This window comes from Falco rusticolus, chromosome 20 (genome assembly GCF_015220075.1).
Source record: "Falco rusticolus isolate bFalRus1 chromosome 20, bFalRus1.pri, whole genome shotgun sequence".
NCBI classification, from domain to species: domain Eukaryota; kingdom Metazoa; phylum Chordata; class Aves; order Falconiformes; family Falconidae; genus Falco; species Falco rusticolus.
Genome location: NC_051206.1, coordinates 2964633 through 2992625, shown reverse-complemented (window position 1 = coordinate 2992625; position 27993 = coordinate 2964633). Strand labels below are relative to the sequence as shown.

The window sequence follows — 27993 nt, the reverse complement described above, 5'->3', positions numbered from 1 at the left end:
CTAAAAAATTTTCCGTTTCCATATTTTTAGCCTGCCTGTCTTCTGCTTTCAGTATTGAATGCAGTGCAACTAGTATGACCGTGCCAAAAGCTGTTTAAACAATATTAAGATGTTTTCTTCAAACTTCTCCCTAGGAAGATACTCTTTTTCGAGAGGAATGTTTTCCCTGGAGCATTACATCATGAATTGGTTCAGTTCTTGGAGTAAGAAATTGGACCAAATGGTGGAGAAGGTCTCCAGGGGAAACATACTTACGCTGTTAAGTATTCCCACCAGAAAGCTTAGAAACCGCTTACATATTACCATTCTGTCCACATTTAGCCTTTCACCTTACTGCAGCTGAACAGAGGGGAGGGGGTGGTGGTTAGTCTTTTTTAAGGAAACTTGAACCTTTTTTGTTTTTGTCATTACATTTTCCCCCGCTCTTATTGTATCTTGTGAACTGAACGCTGGAAATGGAATGTCTCATTTTTGACAATGCTGCATAACGATTTTTTTTTGGTTTTTTTTTTTTTTTTTAATGCAAACTATTAATGAAATCTTAATTATGAAAGCTTCCTTGGAAACGCTGATTTTAGGATTTTTTGGGGGATTAAAATGAGAGGAACCTCTGGGAAGACCAGGGGATAGAAGGATTTGGGTGGATTAATGGGACAGCAGCCCTACGAACAATGCCTGATCGTGTTTCCTGTTGCATACGGACTGGTTCCCCATCAGTGATGGAGGCACTTGATATGGCTTCCTATGTCAAATGAAAATCTCAGAATAAGGAGAAATATACTCCTTGAATTTACTAGTGCACATCATCAGTTTTTATTTTATTTTTTAATGTGGCAGCTCTACTGTATAGAGTTATTATTTGAAAGCTGATAAGCTTGCAATTTCGCAAAGGTCTACATTTTGTTTTGCAGACAGTTAAGGACCTAAAAGCATATTCCACGTGCAAGTTTGATGTGGAACATTTTGAATTGTTCATCTTTAGGTTCACACCATTACCTTACAGAATACAAAATGGAAATACATAGCAGTGTAATAAAACCCAGAAGAATAACTTCCTGGACAAACATGCCCCAGGGCAGGACACTTGGTGCTTCATGAGTGACTTGAATTTTACCATGGAGCGGAACTAGAAAGGAGCCTCCTGTGATACTTGAGTCATGTTTCTGCTGGTATTTTGAGCAAACTGTGTTCTACTGCCCCAGATTTGTTTGATGGGCAAAGGGAGAGTCTTTGTATCCCAAATCTTTTGTTTGGCACCTTCGGTCTCTCCTTAGAAAAACAAAAACAAGCAAAAGCTTAATTAAATTTGTTTTTCTCACTCAAAGGATTTGATACTCTACAATCATAAGAAGCTGAAGAGAAGGTCAAGCCTTACATATGCTTTCTCTATTCCTATTTGATATCTAATCTTTCTAAAAAGTGTTGTTTTTCTAAAGGAAAAACATGATAGGCAGACTTTTTAACTGTTCATAACAAGACAGACCATTAAGCTGGTCCAGCTGCTGAGAGACTGGCACCAAAACTGGTGTCTGGAAATTGGCACAAGATTGTAAAAGACTTGTGCCAAAACATATTTAAATTATGTAATCATATTAAATACACACTGCATATTATTGCCACATTCAGGTTATGAAATCATTCAATAACAGAGCATATAATAGATAATGGAAGATTGTAAGAAGAGAGAGCATGTTCTGAAGCATACTGGAATCAGTGGAAATACTCATGTTGGTTGCAGCAGGTTCTAGGTGAGAGCACGGATGTGCTGTATTATTCCAGTAGAGAAAAAAGGCTCGGTTGTTAAGAGCAGCACTTGGACCTGCTGTCCAGAAGCCTGATGCGACCAGCTATTTAGATGTTTCATTTTTGCCACTGAACAAATGCAGCAAAGTCGGTAACAGCGTAGGCTTCTGATGCTGGCAATTCCCAGTGCTCCTGAAGCCTCTAACGCAGCAGATGGGCTGTTTGGGCTGCAATACTTACACCAGCTCCAGAGCAAGTGACAAGTCATGTTAGTGTCCTTTAATGGTGGTGCTTCTCTGAAAATAAAGTTCCGTCGCCTGCACAGCATGAGGCTATGATGCTGGACCAGAGCTTCTCCCGGCGCTCCCTGTATGCTCTGTGCAAAGCAGTAGTCCTGCAAATATTTCCTCTTGGAAATTACCTGGGTTTGGAGAACCTGTGTTCTTAGGAGTTTGAGAGAAATTATCACCAGCCATGAAGCTTAGAGTCTACTGATACTTGTATTTTCATTCGCAAACTCATTCCAATTGAAAAATTGTCCCTTACAGCAGATCTTTCTTTTTTAATGTCTCCCAGAATATGTGGCTCCTAATACACTTCTGCTTAAAAATTCTGAATTCGTATGAATATTTGGTAGAATGGCCACTTAATCTTCCTGCTGCTGTTAACAAAATGTAAAAAGATATATTTACTTTTGCTTCCTTTCTCAGCCATTTTTTCATTGCAGAACAAACTTTTAAAAACTGATTATACCAGATGATTTAGCGGTATGGCCAAATAGTCCCTGCTTGAATAAGATGGATGGTAGCTGGTTTTGGAGCAACAGTAATTAAGACTGCCGTAGCAAGCAAGGAAGAATAACAACCTAATAAGAGCTTATAGGGAAACTCTTAAATTGAAAAGTGTTCTCAAAATCCAAAAATCCATAACGCTAGTAAAATCTTAGTTTATTAAAATGTAGGGGTTTATTGTATTTGTTTTGGTATTTGTAACTTTTAATTTAAAAAATTATTTAAAAAGTAGCAGAAACTTAAGACCTTATTTTTTCAACACAGAATAGACGCTTTCAGTTAAATCACAAGATTCCTTTAAAATGACGTGAACTGTTTGTAGTCTATTTTTAATAGTCTTTTTATCTGATACGTGCAGATGACAAAATGTCTTTTGAGTGCAAAACCGCTTCATTTCTAGATTGCAACCTCTGTTGTGGTCAGCAATAGCTTCTCAAAATGCACTGAGAATAAGGATTGCATGGTCTAATGAACATTTCAAGGACTCCTAGTCCTGAGTTTGTTTTGCTCCTGACATTCTAGAGCTCTCTTGATATTGCACAAGTCCTTTCATAGTTTGATGCCTCGGTTTCTACATGCGTAAAATGAGATGGCCACCTCCTGAAGGCAGTGGAAAGTCTGTTTACAGTGTGCAAAACCTTTGGCCTGATTACTGAGCGATTACTGGTTTAAACTATTTCTATCCCTATTCTATCTCTGTATACAGAGGTGAAGCTTTTAATGTGTGATGGTCAACAACATTAATGTTATTGCTGTTCAGGTGCAATGGACAGAAAAAGCCCAAATGATTTAAGGGTGGTACTACTTTTAGAAGAGAGGTGGCTTGTTCAGCTTTTTGAAGTCCTTAAGATAATGTCTTTTATATCTATGATTGATTTATTTGATATTTATGCAGTTGGCAGTGGGATTTGAAATATAACATAAGCACTTCCTGAGATGTCAGTACTCCGATGTTAGTGGTCTGAACAAGGATGTAATTCATATCTGCAGGTGCTTACTCTGGTATCAAACACTTCAATAACATCATGCTTGTGGAATCCGGCACTCCCCAGTGTCCCATTTGTATCCTGATATGCCCACGTCTTTCCTATGTGTGTTTTTCTTTCTTAAGGAGCTCTCATTTCCTTCAATAGGATATGTTTTATTTCATCCTTTTTCCTGCATTTACTCATATTAATGTCACCGCATTCACTGGTAATAGCTCGGCTTGGAAATAACCCGTATATCCCTGAAAACACTGGGCCTGAAATTCAATCCTGGGATACTTTATTAAGAAAGATGTTTAAGTGAAGGGAGGTAATGATTTCTTTTTGGACTCTTAATTTGATCTAACCCGTTTAAAGGTGCATCAAGCATGCTCCACTACAGCCCGATGGCCCTCTGCATTGTTCCGTCAGGCAGCGTTTGAGGGTCCTGGGATGAAAGTTTTCTGGGTCTCTTCTGCTAACCTTTAGGCTTCTCTTACGAGAATTTCTTCAGAATGAAAAGGACAGAAGTCAGGTGCTGGGCTTTTGCTTGTGGGTGAGTTCTGGGGAAGGACTTCATGGTGGCTGGATCAGCTGACACTCTCGGGGCTGTGTTTTCAGCTACACAGCTGATAGGGAGTTCTGATTGCACTTTCTGTGCCATGAAACATTGTCTTTTTGCAACTCCTTTCCTTCATCCCTTTCTCCCGTTTTGCTCCATTTATGAAAAGTTTCAGTTTAGTTTGCAACCTCTTTAAGCGATAGCAGTCTCCTCACTCGCTTTGCAAAGTACATTTGCACGGTTTGTAGGATCTCACCGTAAAGTGTTGTGAAACACAGTGCTACTTGGCAGTTCTCTGAAACTGCTTTGTCCCTTTTCCAATTGCTTTGTAGATGAGAGTCTTAATAAGCCTCCTGTAGACAAGGAAGAAGTATCTGATGTGGAAGGACTTGAGACTTACATAGGTTATAGAGCTGATTACCCACTATGACAGTGACGGGAGGGATCCCAGCTCAGAAGCTCCAGAACGCAAGTTTTCAGTCAGGAGGCCTCTTTGGAGAAGCATTTTGATTAAATATACTGGAGTGTTCAGTGCTTGAAATCTTTTTATTTCCTGTCGTTATCTTGGTACAATCATCAGTGCCTTTTTTATTATTTTTATGGATGTGCTCATCAGCTGTAGCTTTTCCTGTCCCTGTGGGAATTTCCCTGCCCTGCAAAGCTGAACTTCACAATATCTAGTAGAAACTAAATTTTTTTTTCCCATCTGGTAAGTAGCGCAGCACCAGAGTCTCTAGTTAACAGTGCTCTACTTGGGGAAATTTTACAAGCCGTAATCTGTTTGAACAACTCACTTGGGTAAGTTAGTACTTCGTTGTAAACTCTCATAGGTGACTCATCTGAGAAATTGCAATGAACAGAAATGCTACAGAATAAAGGGTCTTGCTTGCAACTTGAGCTACCTCTTTGCAAGGCGTAGGATCTGTTAGTATACATGTTACTGTAAAGCCAGCCCGAGTTTAATGTTTGTTTGCAGCATGAAGTGATTTTTGTTGGTAATCTTTAGCTGGTGGAGTAACCCCACGTTTACAGTGGAGGCAGACCCATTCCTTTCTGTTGCTGCAACATTTATGTTGCAGTGGCAGGTAGATCTTTTTTTTTTTTTTTTTCCCCCAATACGTTTTTGCATTAGACTACATACAAACTGGGTTGATTTAGAGATAATCCTTGCTGCGTTAGGCTGACTTCGCCTGAGACTGTAGACTTTGTTCTTACGTTGTGGTTTTGATATACCTGAAGGTACAAAGCGTGAACAAGTCCAGGAGAAAATAAGTCCTGTAAACAAGCTTGTAGCCCTGTTAGGGTGTTGTGACTGTCATTCAAGAAGCCATGTGGTGACAAAGTCAGTGCAAATAGAAGAGCCATCTTGTTCCAAAAGCACTGGCTCCTACTCCTTGAAATAAAAAAAAACAACCCTGCTTTAGCTTGAGCTGTACAGGAGCTATAACCCAAAAGGTAATTTATCCAAATTAACATAACGGAAGACAATGGTGCAGTTACGCTGAACCGGGTTATGGGTCGGTATGATGAGAATGCCCTTATAAGATCTGAGAAGCACAATCTATTGGGGCTTATAAGATACTTAAAACCCCACAGATGGGGATCGGGAGAGGCATACAGTATTCATGTTATTTCACTCTCACAGTTTATAAATAGCAAAAATGCAATTTCCTGCTTTCATTCAGGGCAGCTGCAAGTCACACTGGCCTGTGGAAAATGGCCAGTTTGAGTCACGATTAAGCCCAAGTGCCACATGCATCTTACCTGCTCCAGCCAAAGCTGCACTTCAGCAAAGTGCTTAATATCTCTCTGTCTTTCTCGGATTTCCCCCTTCATCCCATCACCATACCACTTGGTTTTCCATTTCAAACTTTTCTTCGATGTTCTACATATCAATTTTCTTCTACGATCCAGCCTAGAAAATGGGTAATTCTTTGCTACCAGCAGGTGGGGACAGGGAATACAAGACATTAGCTCTGTTATAAAGGGGGAAGAAACAAAACAGAGGAATTAATTTCATTTCCTCTCTTCAGCAGGTGGAACAAGTCTGCCTGCCTGAATAAAGTGTATGCTCTTATCCTCCCCTCCGTGTAGCCTCTTCTTACTTTTTAGGTGGTTTTTTTTCTTTTAGCTGGCAAGACTTCAGTTAATCACTCCAGAGAAGTAAGCAAATGTGATTTTGATTTTTTTTTTTTTTTTGGTCTTGTCCTTATTAGTGTTTCAAATAACCTGGAGCCTCTAATTCTGGGAGAGGACAAGTTTTCCCTTCACAATTAGTTACTGAATGTGCTGAAGGGAAGCAAAGAAATAAACAAGTCTGGAAATCAAACTTTCATGATTGCCAGGGGTGTGCACTTCCTCTGTGATGTGCTGCATGAAAGCCACACCTCAAAACACTGCATCTCTGTAGACAAAAGCTTCTTAAAAGATTTAGCAGTTATTTGCATAGAGAAAAAGAATGTTGGGACCTGCTGGCCTGTCCCTTCCAGATAGATTTAGCAAAGTCAAAGAGCCATGTGCGCAGAGAAATGTATAAACATGCATAGAAATCAATAAACTAATGATTAAATGTCTGTGATGAATGCAAAGCAGATCGAAAAAATTCGTAAGTTTTTACCTTCCCTTCTCACAACAGAGGTGGCTATAAGTCCAGATACGCTAAAATTCAGAAAGCAAAGTACTATGTTTTCATTTTCTCCTTTTTTCTGCTTAAATTTTGTGGCCTTGGGAGTGCTTTTCACAGCCACCCTCCCTTTCCCCAAGGAGGGGCATTCCAGACGGGGCAGGTGCGGGGGGACTGATGAGTCACCTGTGGAGCAGCCTGGGCTCAGGTGCCTTCCATCACCCCTAATTGCAGTCTCCTCCTCGGCGCTGGCTCTGGTGACGCTGCGTTTTGCAGAGGGTAAGTTCTCTGAGAGGATTTTCCCCTCAAATTACTTTTTATATTTACCTTTTCCCCCACTTTGTGACCTAATGAATATAGTTTTGATACCTGAAAGCAGGGGAGGAGCTGTGAGCTTGCTGTTGGGGGCGGGGTGGGGGGGCTGTATGGGGGACAAAGTGTCACCCCGGAGCTGGCTCGGAGCAGATCCTGCTTGGTGCTTGGAGAATGGGATGCGGCGTTGCTTTGTGTGTGAAGAAAGCCGTGGGTTTCGATCACAGTGGTAATGCTTGTCTTCTTCCCCAGAACCGTTCTGCTCAGTGGGGGCTAGGAGCTGTCTGAACTCTTGGTCTCTTTGTCAAATCTTTTTCTTGAGGTAACTCTCCTGGAGACTAAAAAATGGACCCCAGCACTGATAGTAGGGTTACCCTTTCGTTTGGTTTCACCAGGCTGCCTGAGCTTATTTCCTTCTTGGAAGGTTCTAGGGGAGCTATGAAGTTTTGCTGGTCGTGCAGTGAAAAAACTCCTGTGCAAAATGCTCTTAAACACTGTCCCCAGCCATTATAAGCCATGGGGGTATACCTGGGCTTCCTCCAGTCGCGGTCCTGGTTTAACTCCCCTTGGGTTCACAGGCTCCTCTGCTAGAAACTGTCTCCTTCCAGAGCAAGCCACCAAGTCTGCTTCCAGATTCTCCCTAAATTCCAATCTGAGGTCTCGTTTCAGTCTGCGTGCTGTTAGGACAGCAGGGTATCGGGGTGTTTGGTCAGCAAAGATGTAAGCCGATCGTGACATGGGGCTTTGAATGAATTTCAAACATGAATTTGAGGTTTGCAGGCCTTAGAGAGTATATTTTTGCATCTGTGGTGCGTGTTGTCTGTAAAAGAGCAAAAGGAGAAGCCTGGGTTTGGTAGCATAAGACCTGGGAAAATCGGGTAACGTTATTTTCGCTGTGTGCTGCTGGGTTTGGAGAAAGCTGAATTCAGGCAACCGTTTTGCCTTTCCATCCCCTCCTCCACCTTTTGTGCTGCACATCACCAGCTGCAAGAGGGGTCTATCACTTCAGATTTAAGACACCTGGGTACCTGGTATTTTGAGGGGGAGGGAGGCAAACAGATAGACATCTTATGGAGAACCACTTTTTGCAAAAGAATTGTCGTAACTAAGCAATTATGTGTATCTATGAAGTGAAAATAATGACACAGAAGGTTAAGCACTAAGCTGATCCGATGTCACACAATTGTTAACCCCAAATACAGCCCGTATAGAGCAGGTAGCATGTACCTGTTCTTACTTCTCTGCAAATGCAGAAGCCAGGTGTCTTAAATCTGAAGTGATAGACCCCTCTTGCAGCTGGTGATGTGCAGCACAAAAGGTGGAGGAGGGGATGGAAAGGCAAAACGGTTGCCTGAATTCAGCTTTCTCCAAACCCAGCAGCACACAGCGAAAATAACGTTACCCGATTTTCCCAGGTCTTATGCTACCAAACCCAGGCTTCTCCTTTTGCTCTTTTACAGACAACAAGAAGGTGATTTAACTACGTTGCTGTAACGATATAGATGAAATCTCTAAAAGCCTACAGATACCAAAGGAGAGACAGCAGAGAAGGTTTGATTTCCCATGTGGATTTGTAATGAAGTGGAAACTTGGATGTCTCTAATGGATCAGCTTCGAAGGCCTCAGTGGTGCTCCCAGATCTGTAGGGGAGGACTTCTGTGGGTATCCTGGCTCTTCTACATGGGCCTAGAGAGCTCACGAGGTCACATTTTCTTGTCTCGTTTGCAGCACCACACCCTGAGTAAGGTGCAATGTTGTGTTGTGTTTCCTTACAGTTGTCCCCTTCTTCCCTTTGTTTCTCTCTCATGTCAAAATGTTTTGCATGGAGATGGAAGGTAGTTCCCTTTGGTTCATTTTCTGGCATTGCACTGAGGCATGACACGCTTCTGCTGTGGGTTTCAGCAAAACGGCTTCTTCCCCCCGACTGCATTGAGGTAGCAAAACAGCCAAAAAAGAAAATGCTAAGAAGCAGTGCTGAAGACATAGTTCTGTCCCTACTGGCTTTGTCTGGAAACTCTTTAAAAAAGTACAATGCGATGCTGTGCACTGGTACGTGTTTTAGCTTTTAGCTCAGCTTCTAAAAGCTGTAGAGCTGTGTTGGCGTGATGCTTTGCTCAGGCTAATTAGCCCTTCTGCCTAGTAGGTCTGCTGGCCTGAGCCAGGGTGGCTTGCTGGTGGGACTGAGCTTCTTCCTGTAACAGCAAGGTTTGTAGGACTAGTTTAGGTATCCCTGGACACATGTTGCATTGTGCCATGTGGACGTGACTACCATGACGTAGGGCAAATTAAGTCACCTTTCTGTCCATCTATTTTCCCTCCCACCCTTTGTGTGTTTCGTTCCTAGTCTCGTAATGACTTAAACACGTGCTTAACTTTATGCACTATGCGTAACCCTATTGATGTGCATAAATCTTGTGAGAACAGGGCTTACACGTGTGCTTTGGTAAATTTATTCAGTGTATAAACTCAAGCACATGGGTACATTTTCACAGGATCAGGGCCTTGGATGCAGGGCAGGATGGTCTTTTACTGTGTGCCTGGACAGTGCAATTTATCACAGCAGGGAACAAAACACATACATAAATGAGTGCAAGGTGTCTGCCAGCACAAATCCAGTTGCCTTAAATTGCAAAGGTGGAAGTAATCTTTGAGGATGGGGAGGGGTGGAGGGGAATGAAAAGTTATTAAAAGCAGAAGAGATCTCAAGGAACCCAACTTCGTTTCGTTCTTATGAAGAAGCTTTGAATACAATAGGGAAAAAGCATTGGGAGTAATTATCCAAAATGGGTGGCATAAATCCGAGCAGAAAGTAATACATCAGTTTTAAAGCTACTCATTTCAAACTGTGAGTTAGATTTATTTGACCTGCATTTGGGAGCAAATATTAATGAAAGGGCGAAGGCAGCTTATGGCTCTTTCAGTTCTTTCATTTCCCACTAGATGTCTCCGGTGTAAAAACTAATTATGAATGTTCTTGATTTAATTTGGAAAAAAAATTGGATGAAGCTTTTTTTTATTATTTCTTTTAAAGTCTTGTGCTGTTGTGCGGTGTGCAGCTTAACCCTTGATCTTTCTTCAGTAACTACTTCAGCCTCAAGTACGATACGAGGCCATTTAGAAGTGATGCAGTTAATGGAATACTTTTTTTTTTTTTTAATAAAGAGTTGTCCAAGTATTATAAGAATCAAGTCTTTATTCCTGCCAATTCTTTGGCTGGTATCTGTAACATGTAACTTATCTCTCAGCTCTGATGACATATGTTCAGTAGTCTGTGAAACTTCCCTGTTTTTTTTTATTTATCACTGTATTGGCATGCTGGGTTTGAACTTGGACCTGCTTTTGGAATTACTTTTTTTTCAAGAGCATCTTTATAAGAAAAAAGTTCTGGGTGAATCTGCCAAAGTGGTTTCTTTTGTCTCACAAAATTAATGGGGCTCTAAACAGATACAAGAATCCACCTGTGTGGATCTTGCTGCAGAGTTGAGGCTTCGTCCTAGAAAAAAAGCAGAATTGTGGCATTTTTCTGTTGCCTGCAGATGAGAAGCCATTAGAAATGCACAGACTGGGGTAGCACTTTGGGTGACAGTGGTTTGGTTTTGTAGAGTCATTGCCCTGTTCGCTCTTCATTTAAATTCAGCTTAGTGGGTGTTTTTGTTGTTTGTTTGTGGGTTGGTTTTTTTTGTTTGTTTGTTTTTGATTGATTGTTTGGTTGGTTTTTTATTAAAGCATGGATCTTGGTACTATCTGCGTGATATTTTTACCCCGCTGCTATCTGCTGAGTATCTAGCTACAGAGGACTGGACAGTTTACGTTTGGGAAAAGCAAAGGAATTCATCTCCACACTTTTTGAGGTAAGGAACAAAATCGAAATGTCAAGCTTGGGCTAAAGCGTAGTTAGTTCCATTCATGTAGACCTGCAGTTAGTTGTGTATTTGCTTTACCATTGCGCATGTCTTTCCCTAGTCCAAGTTGACAAATTGTCAGGGTCTTTGCTCAGGTGTGAAATTTGTACATTGGGTTTGGTCTGTACTGATGATTCACATTTTTAGGGATGATCTTCAAGGTGTATTTTGTAAGCGCATTGTTGAAACATTCCTGGTAGTATGGATGGTGCTATTATTACTGGAGTTTCATCGTTCTCATGTCCGTTATTATCTTCAGCAGAAGAAAAATTTGGTCAGTACAAGCCACTGCTGGAAAACTTTGTGTTTGTTTCTTTCCTGCACCGTTTCAGCGTTCAGCTACAAGCCTGCCTGATAATTACAGGTTTGAGCAAGACTGCAGCTAAGTTAGTGTCAGAACCAGGGCTGGAGCTCAGATACTACCAAGGCCCGTGCCAGGCCCTAGCAGGTTGGTGACAGCTCCTCAACTGGAATGTAGGGATGTACAAATTCAACAGCTGTTTTATTGTCCTTTCCAGTCCCCTCTTACACTCGGCTATGCTCTCCCAAGATAGACATGCCATTAAACACAGTGTAATCACTGGCACAGCAGGTGTATTGAGATACAGACATCTAGCAATGTTTTATTTAAAAGGCCTGAGTAATAATAATAATAATATAAAAAAGCAAACAAAAAACCCCACTGCCAGTCACCATAAGAAAAGGTATCCACTGGGAAATTAATAATTGCCCTCTGTGGACTACATAGCATATGCTGGCTGCATCCTGCTGCCATTTTCATTTAAAAATGTTGAAGTTAAATTATAGCATTATAAGGAAACACACTTCAAAACCTATGCTTAAAGGTACAAAGGCATCAACAATCTAAACTGAAATGTCTTCATAGCTATTACATAAATATGACTTATGATGTATAGGAGAAAAAATGTGAACAAATGATTCTTCTCCCCAAAGAACTACAAATATTTTTTTTCCAATTAATGACAATGAACCACAAACAAACATTTCAAAAAAGCTGACAGGATTTCTCTGATCACTTTCTTCTACTCTGCTGTTCATATTGGTGCACGCTAGGATGCACTTTGTGGTGAATGGCTGTTCTGTGGTCAGTTCTGTGTTAAACATCTCAAAGATGATCTCCCAAAATGATCAGGAAAAAAACTTGCTGTCCTCTAAATGTCATCTCTCTGAATTTAAGCTGTGTAATATTTGTGAGCAGTTGACTTAATTGAATATGCTGAGAAAGGTATTTCAGACTTCTTCTGCATTTTTCCATTTGTGTTTGCTTGGTTTTTAAAATCTGGCTGCTTAAATGGGAATGGAGTTCCTAAAAAGTCTAGTCATTCCCCTACTGTTTGCTTGTGCAAATACTTAACGAGGAAAGGTGATTCCTTCCAATCCACCTCCCCCTTCATTCCAGAAATCAAAGGCTTCATAATTCAGTGAAGCACCTAGGCATGTAGTTGCATTCACATGGTGTTAAGACCAATCTGATAACATCCTGCCTCTTGGCAACACTTCTTAGCTTGAACTTGGACCTGTATTAGCAGCGCTTGGCATATGGTCTGTTTGAAGCGTAAGCAGAGTGAGCCCCTGTCTGCTTGTGGAAGGCATGGTAACCCCAGCTGCCCGAAGTGTGTGGGGTGCCGATCACACCGTGCAATCACGGCTCAATCAGAAGCAACGTATCTGTTGAGTTACAGCCAGTGTGGGCGCTCAACTTACAGTTCAGACCTGGTACACGATGGCACTTTGGGTGGCTCTTCCAGCAGGTGTGCTGCTTGCTGGGACGTTCCTCTACGGTGCTTTTTGTTAAGCAGCATAGATGTCCGCTGGGCAGCTTTGTTTTCATCTACTGTGGGGGGTGCTACTGATGAAATAGCACACAGTCAGCCTAAAACACCACCAGCAGGACCTGTCCCTTTTTTGCTTTCTTTGTCAAGCTTACGTATTTCTTTCTTTTGCTTCTCTTTCTAATCCTGATTTACTGTATTGAATTTCAAATTGAACCCTGTTCTTCGGTCCAGCATTTCAGAGCCACAGCGAGGAAGTCGCGGGTCTCAGCACTGGCACAGGATGCTGCTGGGAAGCCAGGGGGCTCTGCGGGCATCTGTGCTCTCCCTAGCACCACACAGAATCCCCAAGCTCGACAGCAGTCTGTGGGCACTATTATAATTAGATAATAGAATAATTTCATATGCAATTGAAAGTGCTGCAGGGAAAGAAGAGGGATGTTTGGGAAAGTAGATTGTAATTACTTGAGCTGGAATTTGGCCAGGATACAGAGGTTAGTCTTGCGAAAAGTACCGAGGGACCTTCAATGAACACAACTAGTTAGTATCTCAGTTAGACTTCTGATTTAAAAGATGCAGCCTGCACAGCCTGGTGCCCCCACAGTGTACTCGTTCAGGACTGAACAGAGCTACCAGAAAAAGCCACAAGCAATTTTCCATGATAAAGGTAAAAAGGAAATAGAGGTGACTGGAAATGATTTTTTGTTTGGCCCCAAATTGTCCTTGACATTTTCTCCAACACTTTCCATGTGAAACAAAAAATCTGGTTCTGCGTAAAGTGGTGTGGGGAGGGAAGCACACCTCTGCTGAAGGGAGCTGAAATTTTTTAAGTCCAGTGGCTAAACTGATTGTATGTTCATGTGAGAGACCTCAAAACCTTAAGAATTTGGCACCATTTTCAGTGGAAGATGAGCATAAACCCTGTGTGACCTAATAGAAAACCCCAGCACAAAATCTGAGCCTTAATCAGATGGAGCAGTCCAGTAATGGTTCAGTTTTCAGTCATGGAGAAGATGCTGGTGTCATTAAGGGAGACTCTAACTTTTACTCTCTGAAAACTACCCTTCTTATTTTCATCTTTACTGCTAGTCAGGAAGATATATACTCTCCAAATAATAGCAGTTTCCTTGTGCTGGAGTTATAGTGGCTTTGTGATACAATAAACAGCACCCTGTCATAAGTCTTGTATAAAAAATGGCCTGACATTTCTTTAAAAGTAAAGAGAAACACTACTGCAGTGATGACCTCTGTGCAAGGTCACAGATGTTTTGCATGGTGGGGGAAACTATGGTTACATACTTATACACTAGGATATATTGCTTACTTTTCACAAAGCGTTTTCCTGAGAAATTACAGTACATTATAAAACATCGGGTGAGCTCCACTCAGTCTTTTAGTGCTCATTTTTTTAAATGATGCAGACCAGAATAAATATGGCAGGGTGGGTTGCTAACTTTTTGTTCTCCCTTCCTTTCACTCACTCTGCACTTTTCAAAAAAGTCTTAAATACCTAAGCGTCCAAATTTGATGGAATTCTGCAGAATAAAGTGGAGCAGATCTTGAGAAGGTTTGTAATTCAGCGTGAATTTGGAGAACTGCCTAAATGTTTGGATATTTATCAGGACATCTGCAGAAATGGAATTGGAGATCTTGCCACGGTAGTTTATTTATTAGATTTCTTGTACTTCCCAGCACGTGGGAAGTCAACTGGTGGCTGGACTGCTGGTTGGTGTGTTCAAAATCTGGGTGAGAGGGTTGAGGTTTATATCCTGCCGTGGTGTAAATGGAGCTACCTGATTAGAGAGGGGTATTTCGTTTGACGCTGATGGATCCAGTTGTGCGTTTGACCCCTGTATGTACATATATCGAATGCATCATCAACGAGGAACTCGCTAGGGTCACCAAAAAACATTTCCCTCAGGATATTTTACTTCGCTGGTCCATTCCCTCGAGATGCTGTGCAGCTGGGTTCCTACTCCTGTATCAGCTTAGACTGAGGGTAACAGAACACCTGAGCTCTAGGGGAACAGTGAAAACCTTGCTGATTTACCAGCTGAAAATGTTCCTGGACACTTCAATCACCTGGAAATAAGAGTGCCAGGAATCCACTCCATTCTTGCAAAGTAAGGATTGGGACCGATGATTTTAAGTTGAAATAGCAGTGGTAATTCCCTTTTCAAACTGTCTAATCTTAGGTATTAGGGTAATCCACAACCGGTGCCAGTTTATCTGGACATAGCTGAACACTGTGTTGGTGCAACAGCTGCTCTGTGAATATTTGGAGATCTCTACAGTAAAAGCAAGAGCTAGATCTGAGGTCAGTATCCCTTTCCAGAAGTTAGAGCCTGGCTTGTCACACATAGTACCAGCTGAAAGGCAAAGGGGTATGAATGAAGACTTGGGTTATTTATCCAGGTTACCACAGCAAGGTCATCGGAGCTGTTAGCCCAGGTTTCTCCATGGGACACATTCTGCTGTAGTACAGGGCCACGTTTCCATCCCAAGTTCTGCGGTTGGCTTCTTCGGGGTAGTTCACTGCCTCGTGAGGAGTCTGCATTTGAAGAAGAAAAGTGTTGTTTTGCACGTACCGTAAGAGGCATTTCCTCCCCAGACGGTTTAACACCTCAAGAAATGTTCTGAAGGACATCGAAACCACAAAGTATGTTGTATTTCTTTTTTAAGCTCATACAGCAAAGCCAAGAGAAGAACACAGTCCCATAGACTTCTGCTCTGGTGTTTTATCTGTTGAACCAGGCTTTTTCAGGTGCTTTCAGCTGGTTAAAAGGCCAGGTAGGAACGGAAGGTGAACAAAACCCAGATTCTGCTGAATAGCATGTTCTTTGGCGAGTACTCCCTTTGAGCCTGACGGCGTATTTGCAGAGTAAGGCACTAAGGTAAGCAAGGATGTTCTTGTCTAAGCCATTTTGAGGCTTCGTTTTGGTTCAGCAGTGAGCGAGGAGCAATCTCTGTTCTCAGAGTCTGTCACGCTGTAGGCTCAGAACCGTTTCTGATTTGCTTTGCAGTCAGATAATGTAGAAGTTTTAGTTACCATGTGGGACTAGTAAAGCACATAACCCAAAACTAATTTGTCACAATTTAATGGTGTGGTGCCCTTCCTAGTAGGGTAGAAAATTATCATCTCCGTTGCCTGGGGGCATAATGTAATGGGGAAACATTTTCCCCGCTCCTTAAATACTGTCCATTGGACATTAAAAAGAACGTCAGTTAACTAAATTAAAGGACAAACAGTGCTAGACTTCAGTGTGCTTATTCTCGGAGATCCGTGGGTGTTCCATATTTGGCTAATAGGTAGTAGTGGTGGTCTGGTCATCTCCAATGAAGATTTTTCTTCAAATTATATTGCATTGTGTAATGCTCCCAGCATGTCAGTTGAGGGTAGTGATGCCCTTAGGAAGGACCTCCCCCATTTTTATGCCAGAAGTGCTTTAGAAGTACCAAATAAACCGTATGAGCAAGCCCTAATTAGTACTGCCAGGTAAGACTTAGGAGTTCTGAGCATAGAGAAATGGGGGCAGATATTCCCAGCCAGTGAAGACCACGCTACGGTATATTATTGCAGTCCATATGGTGATGTTCCAGACTGGGGCATGGAACTATGTTGGCCCTCCTGTTTTTGATAGAGAGTTAAAATTTCTGCTTAGAGGTGTACCACGTACGGCTACCAGCTTGATTTGATGTTAACTTGGATAATCTCCTTGTTCTCCCTTGCACGCACGTGAAAAGATACCCATTGCAGCTGGGTTTCTGTGTGGTGGGCCCAAGTGGTCAAAAGTGGTCTCTGGCTTTGGGGGGTCCCTTCTTTGGGGACTCCTGCCTAAATGTAAATGAGTCTCTCAGTCAGTGCCTGTGTTGTGGCATCTTCCTTGTATCTTCCTCGTTCCTTATTTTTCTAATGTGGATACTATCATTGATATTATCATCTTCCTGACCTCGTGTTGGCACCAAAGCTTAAAGGATCTTTACAAAAGATAGCATGTTAATAATAGTAAACTTTTAGAAGAACTCTACACTTACCAGGTTGAAAGGCTTTAATAAATTAAGGTCAAGGTATTATTTGCAATTTCTGCTGTGGGGAAACTGAGGCAGGAAGACTTTTTCTGGGTTATATGGCAGGTGATGTAAATGTATTAGCTGTTTTTACTGGCAGACTGCTGAGCTGGTCTGATCTTGTGATCTAAGCCAATATGCATAAATCTCAAAGGGTAGGCTTAGGAATAACAACTCCTACAGGCAGAGTTCCCGCTTCCCTCTCTTGCTGTTTGCTCTTGTGAACTGGTGACTTGAAAAGGGCTGCCAGGCATAAAAAAGCTCCTATTTTACAGAATTAGTCAACAGAGTCCCATGGCTTGGCATTGCATAAATTACACTAAACAATTTCTGCCCTGGGTAAACTGTAACAGGAGAGGAAGAGCCAGGAGGTAACTTGAATCACAACTGTTAATGACAAAAGAAAACTTTTAGCCCGCTTTCCAGTGTATGTTAATTTAGTGCCACTTAAGATTTTTCAGTAAGGGTTTTCAACCCTTGACCACTGCTTGATCCATGAAATTGCAAAGCAAACCCTTTGTTTGCCATTTGGTGCAAGAGTTTCATCTGCTTTCCTCTTCTCTTTCATCCCTCCCTCTTCCTCCTCTCAGCCTGTCTTCCAAGCTAATTAAAGTTACTCCTAGATTTGATCCAAACTGTTCTTTCACTGGATTTCTCAGTCAACAAGAACAAATTCTCTTTGCTTTAAAAGAAAACAACAAGCAGCTGAGAAGACAGCGGAACAGGAGTTCAGAGGTGATCCAAAAGGAAAGAGAGTGAATTTTCTTGAGAAGGGGGATTCTGGACCCCGACTTGCTGCTCTGATTTTGGAATATATTTTCTTGTCCACGAGATGGCAACAGACAGCTACCCACAGAGCCCTCTCTTCCCACAGCTGGCAGTCTCTAGTTTAGGTTTCTCCCCTTTATCCTGGTTACTTTTATTTAAAGGTATAGTATACGGTGACCTTTGCTGCCTTGAACTCTATGGAGAAATGTCTGAGGCATGTACACTGCGCTTCCTTTGTTTAAATAGACACTGTCAAGGTGTTGTACGCTCTGTCATTCAAACTCCCCTGGGAAGCTCACCAGTAGAACAAATTTTCTTATAGATATTTTATCCCCTTTGCACATGTAGAATTGTTTGGAAAGGACTGTCGTTTCATGTGTTGAGGGAAAAGGATGCATTTCCAACTCATCAGCAGTTTAAGATGTAACCTTGGGGGATGTCTGTCCGCTCACCTGTCTCTTTTCCCAGCCTCAACTTCCCACCTGTAAAATGGGGATGCTCATGACTCATTCTTGTGAAAAATCTGTAGAATCTTGGACCATAATGTTGCTATATGAGTAAGATATGCTACTATACAAGCATATGCTGGGGTTTTTGCTTGTTTGTTTGCTTGGCTTTTTAGAAGGTCATATGTGAAGGGAGTTTAAAAGCATAATTTGCTGAAAGATGCTGTGGAGTCGCAAAATACCACAACGTATATTTGAGAATCAAAAGGATGAGCAATGTGGGAAAGACCTTTCCTGCCAGTACCCTGGAAGGAACGTACGTCTTCCAAGCTGTTCTGTCACAAGAGCCAACAGGGTATTCCCAATTTTGTCTTCAGGTGGACTTCAGCACTGTCCGCTAGAGAGCAAAAGCTGTCTGTGCGACACATCTTCTGTGTAGGCCTGAGGCCATTGTCTCTTATCCCCTGATCTACAGAAGTGCAGGCTAGAAACAGAAAACTTTACCTGTTTCCACAATCATTTGCAACTGAGATGATCTTGTGATTCGTCTTTCTTTAGATTGAGCTGTATGGTATCGCTTTAAAAACAATAGGCTCTGGGGTGGATGGTGGGGGGATGTATAGCCTTCAATAATTAGACTAGAAAGTGCCAAGGGACATGACAAATAAATCTTCGCTGAAAGATGGGCTGAATATTTAAACTGAATGCACACAGCTGGTGATCTTGTTCTTCACCACGAGGCCAAAACCTGCTCACCTTATGCAGAAAAGTCTTACTGACTGTCAGATGAGCTAGCTGTGGAGGGTTTGGCCCACATAGTGGTTGGTCTTAACCGTCTATCTGCTAATACATGAATCGTCTTGATATCAGAATGTCAATAGCCTGATTAAATCTGTCCAGCTTGGGGGACTGTAGCAGTGAGAGATTTTGTGAGGGACTCTCAAGTCTTACAGAAGCGATGGTTATACTCTAGCCAGAGACCATAGGTGTCACCAACAATAACCCTTGATTACAGGTACTGAATCAGAGACCCTTAAAAAGGCTTAATATCCAAAACGAGGAAAGAAGGCAGCCTTCAAATCAGGCAGATCTCTTTATGTCAGGCAACTGATGTGTGAGGCACTGAGAATCTTCAGACGTGTTTTCAGTCTCATAGTGTGCAGAGGTGGCTGTGCTTGTGTAGGAGCTGCTTTGGTAGGGCTCAGTCCAGAGCTGTGTGGGTGGCACGTCTGTTTCAATGTTCATCTCTACAGAGCTCTCGCTGGCGATCTGGGAATGGGTGGGCATGGTGTTCTGGGCTTTTCTGCCTTAGGTATGGTGCTTCCAGAAAAAAATAGAGTTCTATTCACAAGCTGAGTAAGTGAAGCTACCTCCTCTATGCCTGAAGAAAAATACTGTGCCTTTAGGGCTCTTAACAGATGGGTTCCACCATCACAGTTACACTGTCCGTGCGGTGTTTGTACTTAGGTTTGTGGTAACTATAGAGTCTGAAACTGTATAGTTACATTAACTTTGAGTGAGCATGATCTTAACATAAATCTACATGTTCTTTTGTTGGGGTTCTAGTAATGTGCATTAGGTATGACATTGAGGGTATAATCCTGTCTTGTTTTCTAATATAGTTTACCTTCCAGTTATATGAACTAGTGATAATTACTGAATAAGAAACCTACCTGCCACAGTTTTTCATTGTGACGCTATTCACTATTAACCACTATACCCCAACATGTTCTGTGACATCAAGAAAGTAAGATTTCCATCTTGTATAAAGCCAGTTAGATTTCTTTACTATGTAAGCATTGACAGTGTGCTGCTGGGCAAATAGCAGAGCTAGGCAAATAATTTTCCAGAATGAATTATTTCACGCTACTCGTCTCCAAATTCTGCAGTGTGTTTATTTGTTAGAGTTTGAGGGTTGCTTTTTGTCTGTTTTGTTTAAGAACGGTTTTGGCTCTCAAGTTCTTCTTGCTGCATTCAGGCTGTGTTTGTAATCTGTGCACTCCGTGAAGGCATTCTGCTCCAAGAGAGGAGAAACTCCTTTCGTGGTTGATAAATGCAGTGATAGTACCAGTGCAGCACAAATGGTGCAATATTGACTTAATAATTAAAGTATTCTATTTCACTATTACGGTGAAACTGCCCCCAGTGCAAAAAAACTGCCCTGAGAGCTACTCATTAATTAAATTCCTTTTAAGTCGGTGGTTTATACAAAAAAGTTTTTTGGGTTTTTTTCTCTTTTTTTCAGTGAAGTATATTTTGTGTCTAAAATCTAACAGGCATATCAGGCGCAAACATTTCTGCAAGAAAAATGTGAATATCGCAAAAAATAGACAAAAATTGTGATAAGAATTAGTTACATTTTATTTCTTCTACTCCAAATGAATACCATTCCATTGGGGAGAAAAAAAAAAGAAAAAAAAAAAGAAAAAGAAAAAAAGAAGGACATTTCCTCAGTAGGGCCTGATTTTTTTTGTCCTGTTAGTATGAGAAGAAATTCTTGGTATTTTTTCAGGGTTTAGTTTTTAAGTCTAACGTGCTTTGATTCTACTTTTTGGTTGTATTCTGGTCTGTTGCCTCCTGCTGCAACTGCCATTGCACTGACTGCGAGAGTAAGTCAGCAAAAATGAGCACAACCACGCGCTTTGCTTTAGTGCAGTTCCAGGTGTTGTTGGTGTTTTAAACAATTGCTGGAGAGACCTCAACACTGAAAATAGGGCTTGGTGGAGGGGACACATGTTCAAATAACTTTAAAATAATTAAAAAGTACAAAGCAAGTGAGCAAAGGTATCACAAGCAAACCCTCTCGGTGTGGGGAACTCTCTGTAGCACTTGGTGTGAACGTGAGAACCTTAACTTGGCCCCCTGCACTGCCACACATATGGTCTCACACATAATAATGTGACATGCTGCACACTGCGAAAATATTTTGTTGAAAATATGAGTAAAGCAGCATCTTTGCTTTTCCTGGATAATTAGCAGTGGAGTATGTAGATGACTTGCTTTGCTCGGAGAGGTTTTGCAGAAAAGCTACCTCTGTTTAATATGGAGAACACAGATGTAATGTGGCCACTTGCTTAAAGCTTTCATGTGCTTTATCTTGTCCATGCAATTGCCACATTTTGGGGACATGGATTGTCGTCTTCGTATTTAAACATCCAGGTTACTTGGCTAGTGGTTGTCCTTTATATTTATATTCACCACTAGGTTTTGTATTACCACAAGGCTTCAGTAAGCTTGCCTGGTGGTCATGTCTATTTCTAGGGAAAGAAAAACTAATAAACACTAAGAAACATACAGTTGAATTCTATGGTCCTTCCTTACGCTTGACATCATGTCTTCTTCCTTTATGCCTCAGATACTTGTCTTGAAAAACTGGGTTTATTTCCTTTTCCCTCCCTCCCCTTTTATAGTTCTCTGGGATTTGCAGGTGAAGTATCATAAGTTTATCTCTGACGACCTCAGATCTGAATGTTCCTTCTGAGAAGAAGGAAGAAATTGCCATTTGGCCTGAATACCTATTGCACCGTAAAGATGTTTGGACTCAGAATCAGGCTCTTGGAAATGTGCGTTAGAGTCTGGGTTTTGCAGCTGGAGCCTGTGCGGTTTTATTTGGAATCATGGGAAAGGTCTGGATTGAATATCTGGTCTTGGTCTTTAACTGGTAGAGGTTAAGGATGGTTGTTTAAGGTTCAGTAGTTCATGGAATACTTTAGTTGCTCGATGATGTAGCAGTGCAGTGTTCTGACAGCGTTTTGATTCGAATATCTTCTAATGCCAATATGTGGCCATGACTTGAGGCCTGAAACAGTGTTTTGGGGTAGCGAGCAGGGGGGAAACAGGGGATACGGTGTCTTCACCTATGCAGAGCACCTTAAGATATGGAAAGTAAACTCTGTCAATTGGGTCCAGATTTATCACCCACATGCTGTATTGTCTACATGCACAGAAGGGGATTTGTTAGCATTATCATTTACCTAGGTAGCGCTGAGAAGTGTGATATTGTGGAACATATGGGCTGCAATATCATGGCAGAGTAGCCTGTGTGAAGGATGCAGCAGCTCAGAAAATATTCTTGTTTTTGTCAGTTTAAATACATGCTGTTTAAAACTGAAGCAAAACATTTGGATTACTGTGGCTTGAAAAAAATGCTTTACAGTGCCTGTCTTGAACGGATTCCTCCCTCCTTCCTTGTTACATTTCAGTGACTACAATTAAGAACAAAAACCCCAAGACTAACCCAGGAAAGTCTGGTACTCTAAAAGACATGGTTCTAGCCCAAGGAAGTAACAGTGCTGATGAAGGTCTTAGCAAAGTGAAGGCAATGATAGTCTTAATTGCCTGACAGGAATCAACTCCATAGAACAAATGAAGGGTCTGGTTCTGAAAGATGATGAGCCCTTTCTTTACTGTCAATAGCAAAAAAAATATCAATTGCACTCCAACGAGGGCAAGCGGACCTTGCCTCTAAAGGTAAATGCACATTGCATATGCTGTAATACTCATGCAGAGATTCTGATGAATTAGAGGATATTCCACTTGTATCAGTAACGGTTAGATTGTTGCTTTCTGAGTAACTAATAAGAAATGTAATGATTTTAGTAGAGGTATTTTCAACTGTGTAAGGGTCCGATCCTGTGTCCTTGAAATCAGTGGGAAGCGTGTCATTCCAGTGCTGTTTTGTCACTTGTCCTCTGTGCGTTAGCAAAGCCACGATGCAGCTGCCCCAAACTCCAGCTATTGTCACTTCTTTGGAGAATTTGTCTTCACAGGCCTTTTGCATTATTGTAATCGACAAGTCTAAGACACTGTCTAATGTTAATTCTGCTCATTGCTGCCAATTACAATCAGAGCTAGTCAAAATAAACAAATTAAACAAATAAACATGTCAAAACATCTCAGTCCTAGGGAAAATAAGCCAAGTCTGAACTCTATCAGTGCTGCAGTATAACCGATGTGCTGCATATTGTAAAATGTTCCATCACATTTTTCACCTTTTGTTGAGGAAAGGAAAGAAAAGGTGGGTCAGTTTAGAATTACAGTTTAGTTCTACCCTGCTAAGGAGTCTGCAACTGAAACCAAATGAAACCCAAATGTTCCCTTAGCTCCTTCACCCAACATAATGATCATCTGCTGTATGTTTTAAATGTTTTTTTAGGGGTTGGGGTTGGGTTGTTGGGGGTTTTTTGAGTGATTCTTTGCTGTCAGAGTGCCAAGATGCTAAATCATTGTAGGATTTGGACAAGATGCAGGTGAAAATACACCAAATGCGGATATACAGTTCAATATAAAACATGCTGCTGCTGTGACATAACACCATCCAAAATGGTAAAATACTATGCAATTTAAATTAGAAAGTACCCCAGGTGTAAAAGAGAAATACATAAAACATGCTTTTGCTACACGGAGGGGACATCGTAGCCTGGATTTGCTAAGAATCAGTGGTAATGGGAGGAGGGGGCAATTTTTTTTTTATTTTTTTTTTTTAGTGGTATGTTAACCTTAAAAATATGTTCTGAGGTTAAAGGAAAAAGCTGTCGCTTTAGACAGGTGGTTCTTGTAAAGAGGTGATCTTTTAAAGTGCAGTCTTACAATGTCAAAAACAACGTCTCGGCAGAGATAAAGCTATAATGCAGGTGATTGCTGGGACTCTTCTGTTGTCTGTCACAGAGCTTTAAAATCTGTTTCAAAACTTGCATTTGGAAAGGGACTTGGTTTTTAATATAAGACACATGCACCAACTACCTGTTTCAAATAGTTAGAGAGTTAGAAACGGATCCTTGAAATGCAACGTGTGTAGGCTATGGCCTTGCTTTTACAAACCTTAGAATATCCCTTGTTCCTTTGTGTGATCAAAAGACTAACGCCGTGCGGGGAACTGGTGTTGGGCCTGAATTTCTTGGGAAGAAACAATTGTCTGTTGTAAATTGTCGCAATCCCGCTGAGATCAGGTATGCCAAGCTCTCCGAGTGTGGAGAGGCGTGAGAGAGAGACATCCTGAACACAGAATTAAGGGGGATGCCTCAGCAAATGCCCACGGAGTTTGACAGAGCTGTTTCACAAATACTTACTTGCTCGTCCCGGAATAATGTTGGGAAAACACAGCAGTGTTTTGCTCAGCCCTGCAGGAGCATCCGAGCAACTTCCTTGAAGCACGGTGGATTTTGCAAGGCAGTTTGAGCAGAGTGTGAATTCCCCACAAAAATATACAGGGCTCTCAGCTGCCGAGGTTCTTCCTTCCCTTCCTCCCTCCCTTTTCTTCCCCCCACAATGTTTTCAGTGTACATAGGGTCTGGGGAGAAAAGGAACACTGTGCCTTTGAAATGTTGTTTGCTGAAGACAGTATATGGAATCTTGGTTATTAACAGCCTCTCACAAGACAGTTATTTTTGGAGTGGCCTCTGAGGAGGCAACCTCTTGGAATCGAACTCATTTATTCTGCGTTTCACTGTCCTGCCATTTCCTGCAGAGAGAGGGGAAAAGTGAAACCACATGTTTTGAGGAGCGAGCGTAGGAAACCCCACTGAAGACAAATGACTGCTCCTCTCCCCTGGCAATTAGTCAAACCCGGGCTGCGTGCCAGCCCAGGTGTTCCCGACTGTGTATAAATTTGCCAAAGAACAATGAAAATAGCAGCTGATTGTGCTGACAGATTCTTCTGGTAATTTCCTGTTGTTTGGCATCTTCAGGTTACTTTCCCACAATTATGGATCCTGATGAAGTCCGGGGCCTTCAAACCCACTTTTTCACGGGAAACAAAGTAATTGTATGTGTGTACGTAGGCACATGCATAGCCCTCTGCCTCTCAACCCTTTTCTCCTAGTTCCCAGATGTTTTAATTTAATTCGTTTTGCAAAATACATCTTTTAATGAGTCTGAATTAAAAAAACTATTTGCACCTGCATCATATAGAATTTCTTGGCAGTCCCACCATAGCTTTTGCCAGGATTCATGCTCATTCTATCACTTAAACCTACCACTTGGAAGGCTTTCCTCTCATGCCTTGCCTTATCTTCTAAATCAGGGCTGCTGGAGAAACACGCGCTGATGGAACAGAGCCTTGAGCTGGCCACGGGAGGGGGGGAGAGGGGTTTGACAGCTCGAGATGCTGACAACAAGGTGGTGTTAGAAGTGAGGAGTGTCTTCAGATACCAGGCATTGATTCTGGAGCTGGGGGAGAAATGGCTGTCCCTGAAGAGTTACAAGTTTTATCGTCTAGAAGGAGAGAGGGAGAGAAAGGAGGGAAGGCAGACTTTACAGTCATCTGAAAGCTTCGTACAATCCAGTCTGTCAGGAAGTTATAAATACTCGTTTGGGTTTCTTGAGCAACTCAAATTCTTCTTTTTTTTTTTTTTTTTGAGTTGGAACAGAGCTGGATGGGCACCAGGGGACATTAGCCCCAGGTCCGTTGTCTCGTTTCTTCTCAATGTGCATTCCAAGGAGAGGGAGAACAGAGCGCATGTGGGGGGTGTTGCTGCAGTACGCATAAAAGGCAGGGGGAGAATTCTGCCCAGCCTTTCCTCTGTGCACTTCCTACTAGTTATTCCTAGAAGATCGATTCTAAGAGTAACGCTGAGTTTTGAAATATTTTGCAAACCACTGATTTCTTTCTTGTTTTTTTTTTTCTTTTTGTAGTTTAAATGTGTGTTCCAGAGAGATCTGACTTTTGTGATTTAAAATGAATAAATGTCCTGCCTAGCCTTTTTTGTTGTCCTTAGAGGGAGGAAATTTCTCATTATTTGTGGGGTAGGTGAATTAGAGCTAAAGGTTGATCAAAACCACCCTGCTTTTTAAGTCTTTTTCTCAGAAAATGGCATTTTTGCGGAAGTGAAAATTCCTGCCAAATATCTGCCTTCCCTTAAAAAAAGAAAACCAAACAAAACCAAACCCCTGCCAGAAATCTCAGGTAGATTTGCTTTGTATTGTTTCTTTGGAGGAGGGGAAGGATACATATTTCAGCTGGTTGAGGACCTTTTATTTTCACCTCAGGTTAAGGCAACGGCAACTCCCAGCTGCACCGTGCTGGGCTACTCACAGGTACGAAGGGAACTGCTGAGGTGCTAAGATCGTGTTCCGTATCCCAAATAATCCCCTTCTTTGAGGCCACCATGTTCATCCACTCATGTAAACAACTTGCAAAGTGTCTTCTGTCTCGTTGTACGGAGATTCCTTGTAAACTCCTTGGAAGGGATCTCTATTTGTTCCAGCAGGTCTCTGGATCAGATGCTGCTGACAGCCTTTGCAGGGACCATCACAGTTCCCTCAGTGATAATGGCTGTTACCAATGAGTGTCCCATGTGTATTTCACTGAGCAGGTTAGGAAAAGGAGGGAAATAATGTTGTGAAACTCCCCCCTCACCCTCTGGTTTTCATTAAAAAATTCTTTTCGGTGGAAATCTTCTCCCAGCTGGAGTGTCGCCTTCTGTTCAAATCCCTAAAATTAGACTGAGAATCTTCTCTCACTTAAACAAATCCATGCTGTCTGCTTTACGGTAATTATCCTTCTGTAGCAGTGGCAAAGACATGCGGGTTTGCAAAATTCTTTGAAGATGAAAAGCCCTGTGCGGCTCAGCTCGTCTTGGTCCTCGCGCACGTCGGTAAATAGGTAGAACACATGGGAAATGCGGGAGGGTTTGAAATGCTTCTCCCCACAAGCAGAGATGTACTACCCCTGCTGTGAATCCACCTTACAGTGACTATTTCAGGTTTTTGGCTCTGGGGAACTGCCAGCTATCTACCCACTCGTCCTGATTCAAAGCCTACTGAAGGCAATGAGAACCTTGTCGCTAATTACCGATGATCTAAAGTGTTTTGTCTTACCCAAGTCCTCCTGTCTGTAGGTCCCACCTCGGTGTGCACCTCTTCCATGTGTCCCATCCCCCTATTCCGGGCCTGTGGTAACTCCATTGCACGGGGGGCTTCTTGTCCCTGGGAAGGCTGATCCCAATTAACGGTCTCTGCGTGCTCGTGTGAGATCAGGCAATAAATACTGCATGAATATGACATCTCTGTAATAGGACCTTGCTGTCTCCTAATCGATTTACAGTGAGTGAGCGACATGGCATCATCCAGCCTCCATAAATCACGGCTCGTGTTCTAATTTCATACCGGTAATGGCATGTCGGGGCGTTTACTCCCGTTGGGCTGGGCACTGGCAGGGTGATTTGCAGCCTCCTGATGGCCTTGCGGAGCGCGCGGCGGCGCTGCGACGCGCCCGGCGTGGGAGGTCTGCTCTGCTGCTCGCACCGGCGCTGCAGAGGGCTCTCTCATGGCTCTCCTTCAGAGGCAGCTTTGGTGGGGTTTGTTGAACTGTCTGTTGTTTCAGAGACTTTTCTAGGTTGCTTTTTTCCCCTTCTTTCTTCTTGACTTGCCCTTTAGTGAGTCAGGTGGGCCCGAGACTGGGTTCCTTTTGTTGAAGCAGTGGAGAGAGGGGGCTCATCTCTGTTCCCTGTCTCCTGTTGACCAGTTCTCCCCCCCTCCCCACCCCCTGTTTTATCTGCCTCTGTTTCCCCCTTTCGTTTGGAACTTTGTTTTTCAGGACAAGGATGCGATCTCTCAGTGCTTGGTTAGTTCTTAATGCCGTGTCACCACCATTTCAGCTGTGTATTTACGATATTCCAAAGACTTTAAACACTGTTGGATTCTGCCTGAGCCGGTGGAGAGAAGTAGAATGTGGATCTGTCAGGATCAACTCCTTCTTTTATGCAAGATTCCTCTATGGCTTCGGACGGGTCGCTGCGCAGCACTGTCTCCTTTTCCCTGTCTGTGGCATAGGGACAGGATCTCTGTCCTACACGCTGCTTTAAAATCTATAGAAGAAAGAGATTTTTGCCAGAGCTGAGCATTGCTTCGTTCAAATGAAATGAAAAACAGTAAATGTTTAGGACCTGATCCTAGTCTTCAGTTCTTTAACTTTAAAAATTGAAACTTGATGAACAAGGGTGCATAATGAAGGCCCTGGGTCATAAATTTGCCCCTAGACTAACGAGCCTAATAATCAGAGAGTTCTTGTGAAAAGAAACC

The 27993-nt window shown here is 42.2% G+C and overlaps 1 protein-coding gene across 3 annotated transcripts in view; it reads left to right on the top strand.

The window, feature by feature from the left end:
* Positions 1-27993, top strand: part of CDCA2 (cell division cycle associated 2) — a 112853-nt gene that overhangs the window by 20855 nt on the left and 64005 nt on the right. For all 3 annotated transcript variants that reach the window (XM_037371402.1, XM_037371398.1, XM_037371397.1), the window contains exon 19: positions 10723-10847. The gene's annotated coding sequence lies outside the window, so the exon portion shown is untranslated. The remainder of the gene's footprint in view (positions 1-10722; positions 10848-27993) is intronic.